Here is a 12,122-nt window from a genome sequence, read left to right as displayed (position 1 = left end):
TCCAGTTTTCCCAGCACCATTTATTGAAGAGGCTGTCTGTACTCCACTGTATATTCTTGCTTCCTTTATCAAAAATAATGTGACCATATGTGCGTGAGTTTATCTCTGGGTTTTCTATCCTGTTCCATTGATCTATATTTCTGTTTTTGTGCCAGTACCATAATGTCTTGATTACTGTACATTTGTAGTATAGACTGAAGTCAGGGAGTCAGATTCCTCCAGATCCGTTTTTTTTCTCAAGATTGCTTTGGCTATTTGGTGTCTTTTGTGTCTCCACACATATCTTAAGATATTCTATTCTAGTTCTGTTAAACATGCGATTGGTAATTTGATAGGGATTGCAATGAATCTGTAGATTGCTTTGGGTAGTATATTCATTCTCACAATATTGATTCTTCCAATCGAAGAACATGGTGTATCTCTCCATCTTTTTGGTCATCTTTGATTTCTTTCACCACTGTCTTATAGTTTTCTGAGTACAGGTCTTTTACCTCCTTAGGTACATTTATTCCTAGATATTTTACTCTTTATTTTTTTGCAGTGGCAAATGGGATTGTTTCCTTAATTTCTCTTTCTGATCTTTCATTGATAGAGTATAGGAATGGAAGAGATTTCTGTGCATTAATTTTGTATCCTTCAAATTTACCAAGCTCATTGATTAGATCTAGTACTTTTTTGGTGGCATCATTAGGATTTTCTATGTATAGTATCATGTCATCTGAAAACAGTGACAATTTTACTTTTTCTTTTCCAATTTGTATTCTTTTTATTTCTTTTTCTTCTCTGATTGCCATGGCTAGTGCTTCCAAAATTATGTTGAATAATAGTGGCGAGAGTGGACATCCTTGTCTTGTTCCTGATCTTAGAGGAAATGCTTTTAGTTTTTCACCACTGAGAATGATGTTTGCTGTGGGTTTGTTGTATATGGCCTATATTATGTTGAAGTAGGTTACCGTTATGTCCGCTTTCTGGAGAGTTTTTATCATAAATCAGTGTTGAATTTTGTCAAAAGCTTCTTCTGCATCTATTAAGATGATCATATGGTTTTTCTTCTTCACTTTGTTAATATGGTGTATCACATTGATTGATTTGTGTATATTGATGAATCCTTGCATCCCTGGGATAAATCCCACTTGATCATGGTGTATGATCCTTTTAATGTGTTGTTGGATTCTGTCTGCTAGTAGTTTGTTAAGGATTTTTGCATCTATATTCATCAGTGATATTGGTCTGTAACTTTTTTTTGTTGTTGTATCTTTGTCTTGTTTTGGTATCAGGGCGATGGTGGTCTCATAGAATGAGTTTGGGAGTGTTCCTTCCTCTGCAAGCTTCTGGAAGAGTTTGAGAAGGATGGGTGTTAGCTCTTCTCTAATTGTTTGATGGAATTCAACAGTGAAGCCATCTGATCCTGTGCTTTTGTTTGTTGGAAGATTTTTAATCACAGTTTCAATTTCAGTGCTTGTGATTGGTCCATTTATATTTTCTATTTCTTCCTGGTTCAGTCTCAGAAGGTTGTGCTTTTCTAAGTATTTGTCCATTTCTTCCAGGTTGTCCATTTTATTGCCATATAGTTGCTGTACTAGTCTCTCATGATCCTTTGTATTTCTGCAGTGTCAGTTGTTACTTCTTTTTCATTTCTAATTCTGTTGATTTGAGTCTTCTCCCTTTTTTTCTTGATGAGTCTGGCTAATGGTTTAGCAATTTTGTTTATCTTCACAAAGAACCACCTTTTAATTTTATTGATCTGTGCTCTTGTTTTCTTTGTTTCTATTTCATTTATGATCATTATGATTTCTCTCCTTCTGCTAACTTTGGGTTTTGTTTGTTCTTCTTTCTGTAGTTCCTTTAGGTGTAAGATTAGATTTTTAATTTGAGATTGTTCTTGTTTCTTGAGGTAGGATTGTACTGCTGTAATCTTCTCTCTTAACATTGCTTTTGCTTCATCCCATAGGTTTTGGATCATTGTGTTTTTGTTCTCATTTGTCTTTAGGTATTTTTTGGTTTCCTTTTTGATTTCTTCAGTGAGCTCTTGGTTATTTAGTAACGTATTGTTTAGCCTCCATGTGTTTGTGCTTTTTACGTTTTTTCCCCTGTAGTTCATTTCTAATCTCATAGTGTTGTGGTCAGAAAAGAAGCTTGATATGATTTCAACTTTCTTGAATTTACCAAGGGTTGATTTGTGACCCAAGATGTGATCTATCCTGGGTCATATTCCATGTGCACTTGAGACGAAAGTGTAATCTACTGTTTTCAGATGGAATGTCATATAAATATCAATTAAATCTATCTGGTTTATTGTATCAATTAAAGCTTGTGTTTCCTTATTAAATTTCTGACTAGATGATCACCCACTGGTGTAAGTGAGGTGTTAAAGTCCCCCACTATAATTGTGTTACTGTTGATTTCCTCTTTTATATCTGTCAGCATTTGCCTTATGTATTGAGGTGCTCCTATGTTGGGTGCATATATATTTATAATTATTATATCTTCTTCAATGATCCCTTCATCATTATGTAGTGTCCTTCTTTGTCTCTTGCAATAGTCTTCATTTTAATGTCCAATTTTTCTGATATGAGAATTTCTACTACAGATTGCTTCTGATTTCCATTTGCATGCAATATCTTTTTCCATCCCCTCACTTTCAGTCTGCATGTGTCCCTAGGTCTGAAGTGGGTCTCTTATAGAGAGCATATATATGGTCTTGTTTTTGTATCCATTCAACCAGCCTGAGTCTTTTGGTTGGAGCATTTAATCCATTCACACTTAAGGTAATTATTGATATGTATGCTCCTATTACTATTTTCTTAAATTTTGAGGGTTTGATTTTGTAGTTCCTTTTCTTCTCTGTGTTTCCCACTTAGAAAATTTCCTTCAGTGTTTCTTATAGAGTTGGTTTGGTGGTGCTGACTTCTCTTAGCTTTTGCTTGTCTGTAAAGCTTTTGATTTCTCCATCAAATCTGAATGAGATTTTTGCTGAGTAGAGTAATCCTGGTTGTAAGATCTTCCCTTTCAAGCCACTCCTTTCTGGCTTGTAGAGTTTCTTCTGAGAAATCAGCTGTTAACCTTATGAGAGTTCCCTTTTATGTTATTTGTCATTTTTCCCTTGTTGCTTTTAATAATTTTGCTTTGTCTTTAATTTTTGTCACTTTGATTACTATGTGTCTTGGTGTTTTTCTCCTTGGGTTTATCCTGCCTGGGACTCTCTGCACTTCCTGGACTTGGGTGGCTATTTCCTTTCCCATGTTAGGGAAGTTTTTGACTATAATCTCTTCAAATATTTTCTCGGGTCTTTCTCTCTCTCTTCTCCATCTGGGACCCCTATAATGAGAATGTTGGTGCACTTAATGTTGTCCTAGAGGTCTCTTAGGCTGTCTTCATTTCTTTTCATTCTTTTTTCTTTATTCTGTTCCATGACAGTGAATTCCACCATTCTGTCTTCCAGGTCACTTATCCATTCTTCTGCATCAGTTATTCTGTTATTGATTTCTTCTAGTGTATTTTTTCATTTCATTTATTGTATTGTTCATCTCTGTTGTTTGTTCTCTAATTCTCCTAGGTCTTTGTTAAACATTTCATGCATTTTCTTGATCTTTGCCTCCATTCTTTTTCCGAGGTCCTGGATCTTCTTCACTATCATTATTCTGAATTGTTTTTCTGAATGGTTGCTTATCTCCACTTCTTTTATTTGTATTTCTGGGGCTTTGTCTTGTTCCTTCATCTGGTACAAAAGACAGAAGCCTTTTCGTTTTGTCTATCTTTCTGTGAATGTGGTTTTTGTTCCACAGCCTGCAGGATTGTAGTTCTTCTTGTTTCTGCTGTCTGCCCTCTGGTGGACGAGGCTATCCAATAGGATTGTTCAAGCTTCCTGATGGGATGGACTGGTGGTGGTTATAGCCAGGTGTTGTTCTGGTGGGCAGTGCTGAGTAAAACTTTAATCTGCCTGTCTACTTATGGGTGGGGCGGAGTTCCCTCCCTGTTGGTTGTTTGGCCTGAGGCAGCCCAGCACTAGAGGCTACAGACTCTTTTGTGGGGCTAATGATGGACTCTGGGAGGACTCATGCTAAGGAGTACTTCCCAGACCTTCTGCTGCCAGTGTCCTTGTCCCTCCAGTGAGCCACAGTCACTCCTCACCTCTACAGGATACCCTCCAACAGTAGCAGGTAGGCCTGGTTCAGCCACCTATGGGGTCACGGCTCCTTCCCCATATGTCCTGATGCATACATTACGTTGTATGTGCCCTCCAAGAGTGCAGCCTCTGTTTCCCCAGGTTCTGTCGAAGTCCTACAATCAAATCCCACTAGCCTTTAAAGTCTGATTCTCTGGGATATCCTCCCTCTGTTGCCAGACCCCCAGGATGGGAAGCCTGATGTGGGGCTCAGAATCTTCACTCCAGTGGGTGGACTTGTGTATCATGTGTTCTCCTGCTTGTGGGTCACCCAACCAGTGGTATGGGACTTGATTTTATTGTGATTGTGCCCCTCTTACCATCTCATTGTTGCTTCTCCCTTGTCTGGATGTGGGGTATCTTTTTTGGTGAGTTCCAGTATCCTCTTGTCACTGATTGTCCAGCAGTTCGTTGTGATTCCAGTGCTCTTGCAAGAGGAAGTGAGCGCATTTCCTTCTACTCTGCCATCTTGAACCAATCCTATAGGGTATTTCTATCATCACAGAAAGCTCTATTAGACAGCACTGCCTTAAATATATAGACCCCAACAATGACTATCACTCTCTTAATATTCTTTCTCCCTCAGTACACTGCTGCTGTACAGCAATCAAGAAAAGTTTTTTTCAGTTTATTAGTTTTAGAATAATTGACATTTAGAGTTAGCAGTATGGATAATTTTTTTTAATTTTTGGGGGGGGGAGATTGGTTGAAGATGGCAGAGTAGAAGGATATGCTCTCTCTCCCTCTTTCAAGAACACTGGAATCATAACCAACTGCTGAACAATCATCTATAGGAAGACACTGGAACTCACCAAAAAAGATACCCCACATGCAAAGACAAAGGAGAAGCTGCAATGAGACAGTAGGAAGGGTGCTATCACAATAAAATCAAATCCCATAACTGCTGGGTGGGTGACACAAACTGGAGAACACTTATACCACAGAAGTCCACCCACTGGAATGAAGGTTCTGAGCCCCACCTCAGGCTTCCCAAACTGGGGGTCTGGCGATGGGAGAGGGAATTCCTAGAGAATCAGACTTTGAAAGCTAGTGGGATTTGATTGCTGCACTTCAGCAGGACTGGGGGAGACAAAGATTCCACTCTTGGAAGGCACAAAGTAGTGTGCATATTGGGACCAGGGGGAAGGAGCAGTGACCCCATAGGAGGCTGAACCAGACATACCTGCTAGTGTTGGAGGGTGTCCTGCATAGGCTGGGGACAGCTGTGGCTCACCAGGGGACAAGGACACTGGCAGTGGAAGGTCTGGGAAATACTCCTTGGCGTGAGACCTCCCAGAGTCCGCCATTACCCCAACAAAGAGCCTGGGTAGGCTCCAGTGTTGGGTTGCTTCAGGCCAAACAAACAACAGGGAGGGAACTCAGCCACACCCATCAGCAGACAAGGGGATTAAAGTTTTACTGAGCTCTACCCACAAGAACAACAGTCAGCTCTACCCACCACCAGTCCCCCCTATCAGGAAACTTGCACAAGCCTCGCAGATAGCCTCATCCACCAGAGGGCAGACAGCAGAAGCAAGAAGAGCTACAATCCTTCAGTCTGTGGAACAAAAACCACATTCACAGAAAGATAGGCAAGATGAAAAGGCAGAGGACTATGTACCAAATGAAGGAACAACATAAAACCCTGGGAAAACAACTAAATGAAGTGGAGATAGCCAATCTTCCAGAAAAACAATTCAGAATAATGATAGTGAAGATGATCCAGGACCTCAGAAAAAGAATGTAGGTAAAGATGGAGAAGATGCAAGAAATGTTTAACAAAGACATAGAAAAATTAAGAACAAGCAAACAGAGATGGGCAATACAATAACTGAAATGAAAACTACACTAGAATGAATCACTAGCAGAATAACTGAGGCAGAAGAATGGATAAGTGACCTGGAAGACAGAATGGTGGAATTCACTGTCATGGAACAGAATAAAGAAAAAAGAATGAAAAGAAATGAAGACAGCCTCAGAGACCTTTGGGACAACATTCAAGGCAACAACATTCACATTATAGGGGTCCCAGAAGGAGAAGAGAGAGAGAAAAGAACTGAGAAAATATTTGAAGAGATTATAGTCGAAAACTTCCCTAACATGGGAAAGGAAATAGCCACCGAAGGCCAGGAAGCACAGAGTCCCATACAGGATAAATCCAAATAGAAACACAACGAGACACATAGTAATCAAATTGGCAAAAATTAGAGTCAAAGAAAAATTATTGAATGCAGCAAGAGAAAAAAAAACAAATAATATTCAAGGGAACTCCCATAAGGTTAACAGCTGATTTCTCAAAAGAAACTCTACAGGCCAGAAGGGAGTGGCATGATATACTTAAAGTGATGAAAGGGAAGAAACTACAACCAAGATTACTCTACCCAGCAAGGATCTCATTCAGATTCAATGAAGAAATCAAAAGCTTTATAGACAAGCAAAAGTTAAGAGAACTCAGCACCACCAAACCAGCTCTAGGACAAATGCTAAAGGAACTTCTCTAAGTGGAAACACAAGGGAAGAAAAGGACCTACAAAACAAACCCAAAACAATTAAGAAAATTGGAATAGGAACATACATATCAATAATTACCTTAAACGTTAATGGATTAAATGCTCCAACCAAAAGACACAGGCTTGCTGAATGGATACAAAAACATGACCCATATACATGCCATCTCAAGAGACCCACTTCAGACATAGGAACACATACAAACTGAAAGTGAGGTGATGGAAAAAGATATTCCATGCAAAAGGAAATCAAAAGAAAGCTGGAGCAGCAATACTCATATAAGATAAAATGGACTTGAAAATAAAGAATGTTACAAGAGACAAGGAAAGCCACTACGTAATGATCAAGGGATCAATCCAAGAAGAAGATATAACAATTGTGATTATATAGGTACCCAACATAGGAGCACCTCAATACATAAGGCAACTGCTAACAACTCTAAAATAAGAAATCGACAGTAACACTATAATAGTGGGGGACTTTAACACCTCACTTACACCAATGGACAGATCATCCAAACAGAAAATTAATAAGGAAACACAAGCTTTAAATGACACAATAGACCCAATAGATTTAATTGATATTTATAGGACATTCCATCTAAAAACAGCAGATTACAATTTCGTCTCAAGTGCACACAGAATATTCTCCAGGATAGATCACATCGTGGGCCACAAATCAAGCCTCAGTAAAGCCAAGAAAATTGAAATCATATCAAGCATCTTTACTAACCACAACAATATGAGATTAGAAATCAATTACAGGGAAAGAAACATAAAAAACACAAACACGTGGAGGCTAAACAATACGGTACTAAATAACCAAGAGATCACTGAAGAAATAAAAAAGGAAATCAAAAAAATGCCTAGAGAAAAATGACAATGAAAATACAACAATCCACAACATATGGGCTGCAGCAAAAGCAGTTCTGAGAGGGAAGTTTATAGCTATTCAAGCATACCACAAGAAACAAGAAAAATCTCAAATAAACAATCTAACCTTACAACTAAATGAACTAGAGAAAGAAGAACAAACAAATCCCAAAGTTAGCAAAAGGAAAGAAATCATAAAGAGCAGAAAAGAAATAAATAGAAACAAGGAAACAATAGCAAAGATCAATAAAACTAAAACCTGGTTCTTTGAGAAGGTAAACAAAATTGATAAACTATTAGACTCATCAAGAAAAAGAGGGAGAGGACTCAAATCAAAAGAATTAGAAATGAAAAAGGAGAAGTTACAACAGACACCACAGAAATACAAAGCATGCTAAGAGACTACTTCAAGCAAGTCCATACCAATAAAATGGACAACCTGGAATAAATGCACAAATTCTTAGAAAGGTATAACCTTCCAAGACTGAGCCAGCAAGATATAGAAAATATGAACAGACCAAACACAAGTAATGAAATTGAAACTGATTAAAAATCTTCCAACAGGGCTTCCCTGGTGACGCAGTGGTTGAGAGTCCGCCTGCCGATGCAGGGGATGCGGGTTCATGCCCCAGTCAGGGAAGATCCCACATGCCGCAGAGAGGCTGGGCCCGTGAGCCATGGCCGCTGAGCCTGTGTGTCTGGAGCCTGTGCTCCACAACGGGAGAGGCCACAACAGTGAGAGGCCCGCATACCACAAAAAAAAAAAAAAAAAAAAAAAAAAAAACTTCCAACAAACAAAAGTCCAGGACCCGATGGCTTCACAGGTGAATTCTATCAAACATTTAGAGAAGAGCTAACACCCACCCTTCTCAAACTCTTCCAAAAAATTGCAGAAGAAGGAACACACCCAAACTCATTCTATGAGGCCACCATCACCCTGATGCCCAAACCAAACAAAACTACTACAAAAAAAGAAAATTACTCACCAATATCACTAATGAATATAGATGCAAAAATCCTCAACCAAATACTAGCAAACAGAATCCAACAACACATTAAAAGGATCATACACCATGATGAAGTGATATTTATCCCAGAGATGCAAGGATTCTTCAATACACACAATTCAATCAATGTGATACAGTATATAAACAAATTGAAGAAGAAAAACCATATGATCATCTTAATAGATGCAGAAGAAGATTTTGACAAAATTCAACACCGATTTATGATAAAAACTCTCCAGAAAGTGGACACAGAGGGAACCTACTTCAACATAATAAAGGCCCTATATGAAAAACCCACATCAAACATCATTCTCAATGGTGCAAAACTGAAAGCATTTCCTCTAAGATCAGGAAGAAGACAAGGATGTCCATTCTTACCACTATTATTTAACATAGTTTTGGAAGTCCTAGCCACAGCAATCAGAGAAGGAAAAGAAATAAAAGCAATACAAATGGGAAAAGAAGGAGTAACTTTGTCACTGTTTGCAGATGACATGATACTATACATAGAGAATCCTAAAAATGCCACCAGAAGACTACTAGAGCTAATCAATGAATTTAGTAAAGTTGCAGGATACAAAATTGCACAGAAACCTCTTGCATTCCTATACACTAATGATGAAAAATCTGAAAGAGAAATTAAGGAAACACTCCCATTTACCACTGCAACAAAAAGAATAAAATACCTAGGAATAAGACTACCTAGGGAGACAAAAGACATGTATGCAGAAAACTATAAGACACTGATGAAAGAAATTAAAGATGATACAAACAGATGGAGAGATACACCATGTTCTTGGATTGGAAGAATCAATATTGTGAAAATGACTATACTACCTAAAGCAATCTACAGATTCAATGCAATCCCTATCAAATTGCCAATGGCATTTTTTACAGAACTAGAACAAAAAATCTACAATTTTGTATGGAGACACCAAAGACCCCGAATAGCCAAAGCAGTCTTGAGGGAAATAAATGGAGCTGGAAGAATCAGACTCCCTGACTTCAGACTATACTACAAAGCTACAGTAATCAAGACAATATGGTGCTGGCACAAATACAGAAATATAGATAAATGGAACAGGATAGAGAGCCCATAGATAAACCCACACAACTATGGTCAACTAATCTATGACAAATGAGGCAAGAGTATACAATAGAGAAGAGACAGTCTCTTCAATTAGTGGTGTTGGCAAAACTGGAGAGCTACCTGTAAAAGAATGAAATTAGAACATTCCCTAATACCATATACAAAAATAAACTCAAAATAGATTAGAGACCTAAATGTAAGGCCGGGAACTATAAAACTCTTGGGGGAAAACATAGGAAGGACACTCTTTGACATAAATCACAGCAAGATCTTTTTTGATCCACCTCCTAGAGTAATGAAATAAGAACAAAAATAAACAAATGGGACCTAATAAACTTAAAAGTTTTTGCACAGCAAAGGAAACCATAAACAAGACAAAAACACAACTCTCAGAATGGGAGAAATATTTGCCAATGAATCATCAGACAAAGGATTAATCTCCAAAATATACAAACAGCTCATGCAGCTCAATATTAAAAAAACAAACAAACCAATCCCAAAATGGGCAGAAGACCTAAATAGACATTTCTCCAAAGAAGACATACAGATGGCCAAGAAGCACATGAAAAGCTGCTCAACATCACTAATTATTAGAGAAATGCAAATCAAAACTACAATGAGGTATCACCTCACACCAGTTAGAATTGGCATCATCAGAAAATCTACAAACAACAAATGCTGGAGTGGGTGTGGAGACAAGAGAACACTCTTGCACTGTTGGTGGGAATGTAAATAGATACAGCCACTATGGAGAACAGTTTGGAGGTTCCTTAAAGGCTAAAAATAGAATTGCCATATGACCCAGCAACCCCACTACTGGGCATATACCCAGAGAAAACCATAATTCAAAAAGACATATGCACCCCAATGTTCATTGAAGCACTATTTACAATAGCCAGGTCATGGAAGCAACCTAAATGCCCATCGACAGATGAATGAATAAAGAAGATGTGGTACATATATACAATGGAATATTACTCAGCCATAAAAAGGAACGAAATTGGAACATTTGTAGAGACATGGATGTATCTAGAGACTGTCATACAGAGTGTAGTATGTCAGAAAGAGAAAAACAAATATTGTATAGTAACGCATATATGTGGAACCTAGAAAATGGTACAGATGAACCGGTTTGCAGAGCAGAAATTGAGACACAGAAGTAGAGAAAAAACCTATGGACACCAAAAGGAGAAAGCGGTGGGGGTGTGTGTGGTTGTGGTGTGATGAATTGGGAGATTGGGATTGACATATGTACACTGATGTGTATAAAATTGATGACTAACAAGAAAAATAAATAAATTAAAAAACAAAAAAGTAAAAATACACTCCCCTCCCAAAACAAATTTTGGAATTATTCAAATAGATTGTTGAGAAATGGAATAATCTTAATGACATTTTTTTAGAAAAATTGGTTTCAGCAAAAATTATATTTTTATGATTTTATGACTAAATATACAAAGACTATGTGAATGATTATATGCATAAACCATAGATAATATGGATAAACCAAAAATCTATTTTGATGAATGGTATGTCATAAATATTCATTTTTCATTAATGTATGCTGTATTTTCATTATCTCCTTTATCCTGGTTTCCTTGGAGTTGATATTTCAACTTTTCTAATGGTTACAAAATTGCAGCATTAGTACATTTACTTAAATTCATTCTTTCTCAAAATGAAAATTTTAAGCCTGTGACTTTATATTTGATTAAAGTTTTGGCCACACACCATATATTTTGATATGTGGAGTCTTATTTTTATTATTTTCTACATAATCTAAAAATAAAACCTAAAAAAAAAATATTTCTGGCTGTGTTGGGTCTTTGTTGCTCTGCGCAGGCTTTCTCTAGTTGCAGCAAGCAGGGGCTACACTTCATTGTGGTGTGCAGGTGACTTCTTTGGTTGTGGAGCACGGGCTCTAGGCACACAAGTTTCAGTAGTTGCAGCACATGGGCCAAGCAGCTGTGGCTCATTGGCTCTAGAGCGCAGGCTCAGTAGTTGTGGCACATGGGCTTAGCTGCTCTGTGGCATGTGGGATCTTCCTGGACCAGGAATTGAACCCATGTCCCCTGCATTGGCAGGCAGATTCTTAACCACTGAGCCACCAGGGAAGTCCCAGGTTTGGATTATTTTAGATATCACCCTGTCTAATCCTACCACTTTATAGATGACAATATTCAGCTCAGAGAGGTTAACTTATTTCTTCAAAATAAACCCTAGCAAAGAATAAGGTCTCCTAAATACAATTCCACAGTGCTCTTTCTACTAATTCACTCTGAATTCTTTATGAACTCATGAAGTATGTGAACCTCATGCTGGTATCAAAAATCACAGGGGTACTCACAGGAAAAACTGTGGTAGCAGATTTGAGAAGTAGTGTTAAAATAAAATCATCGCTGAGATGCAGCCATTAACCACTAACTATATAAGGTCTACATATCTAAAATAATATTAGAATTTTCAAATGTATGGACATG

This window comes from Mesoplodon mirus, assembly GCF_964341445.2.
Source record: "Mesoplodon mirus genome assembly, chromosome: 3".
Taxonomy (NCBI): domain Eukaryota; kingdom Metazoa; phylum Chordata; class Mammalia; order Artiodactyla; family Ziphiidae; genus Mesoplodon; species Mesoplodon mirus.
Note: the sequence above shows the minus strand (reverse complement) of the source record.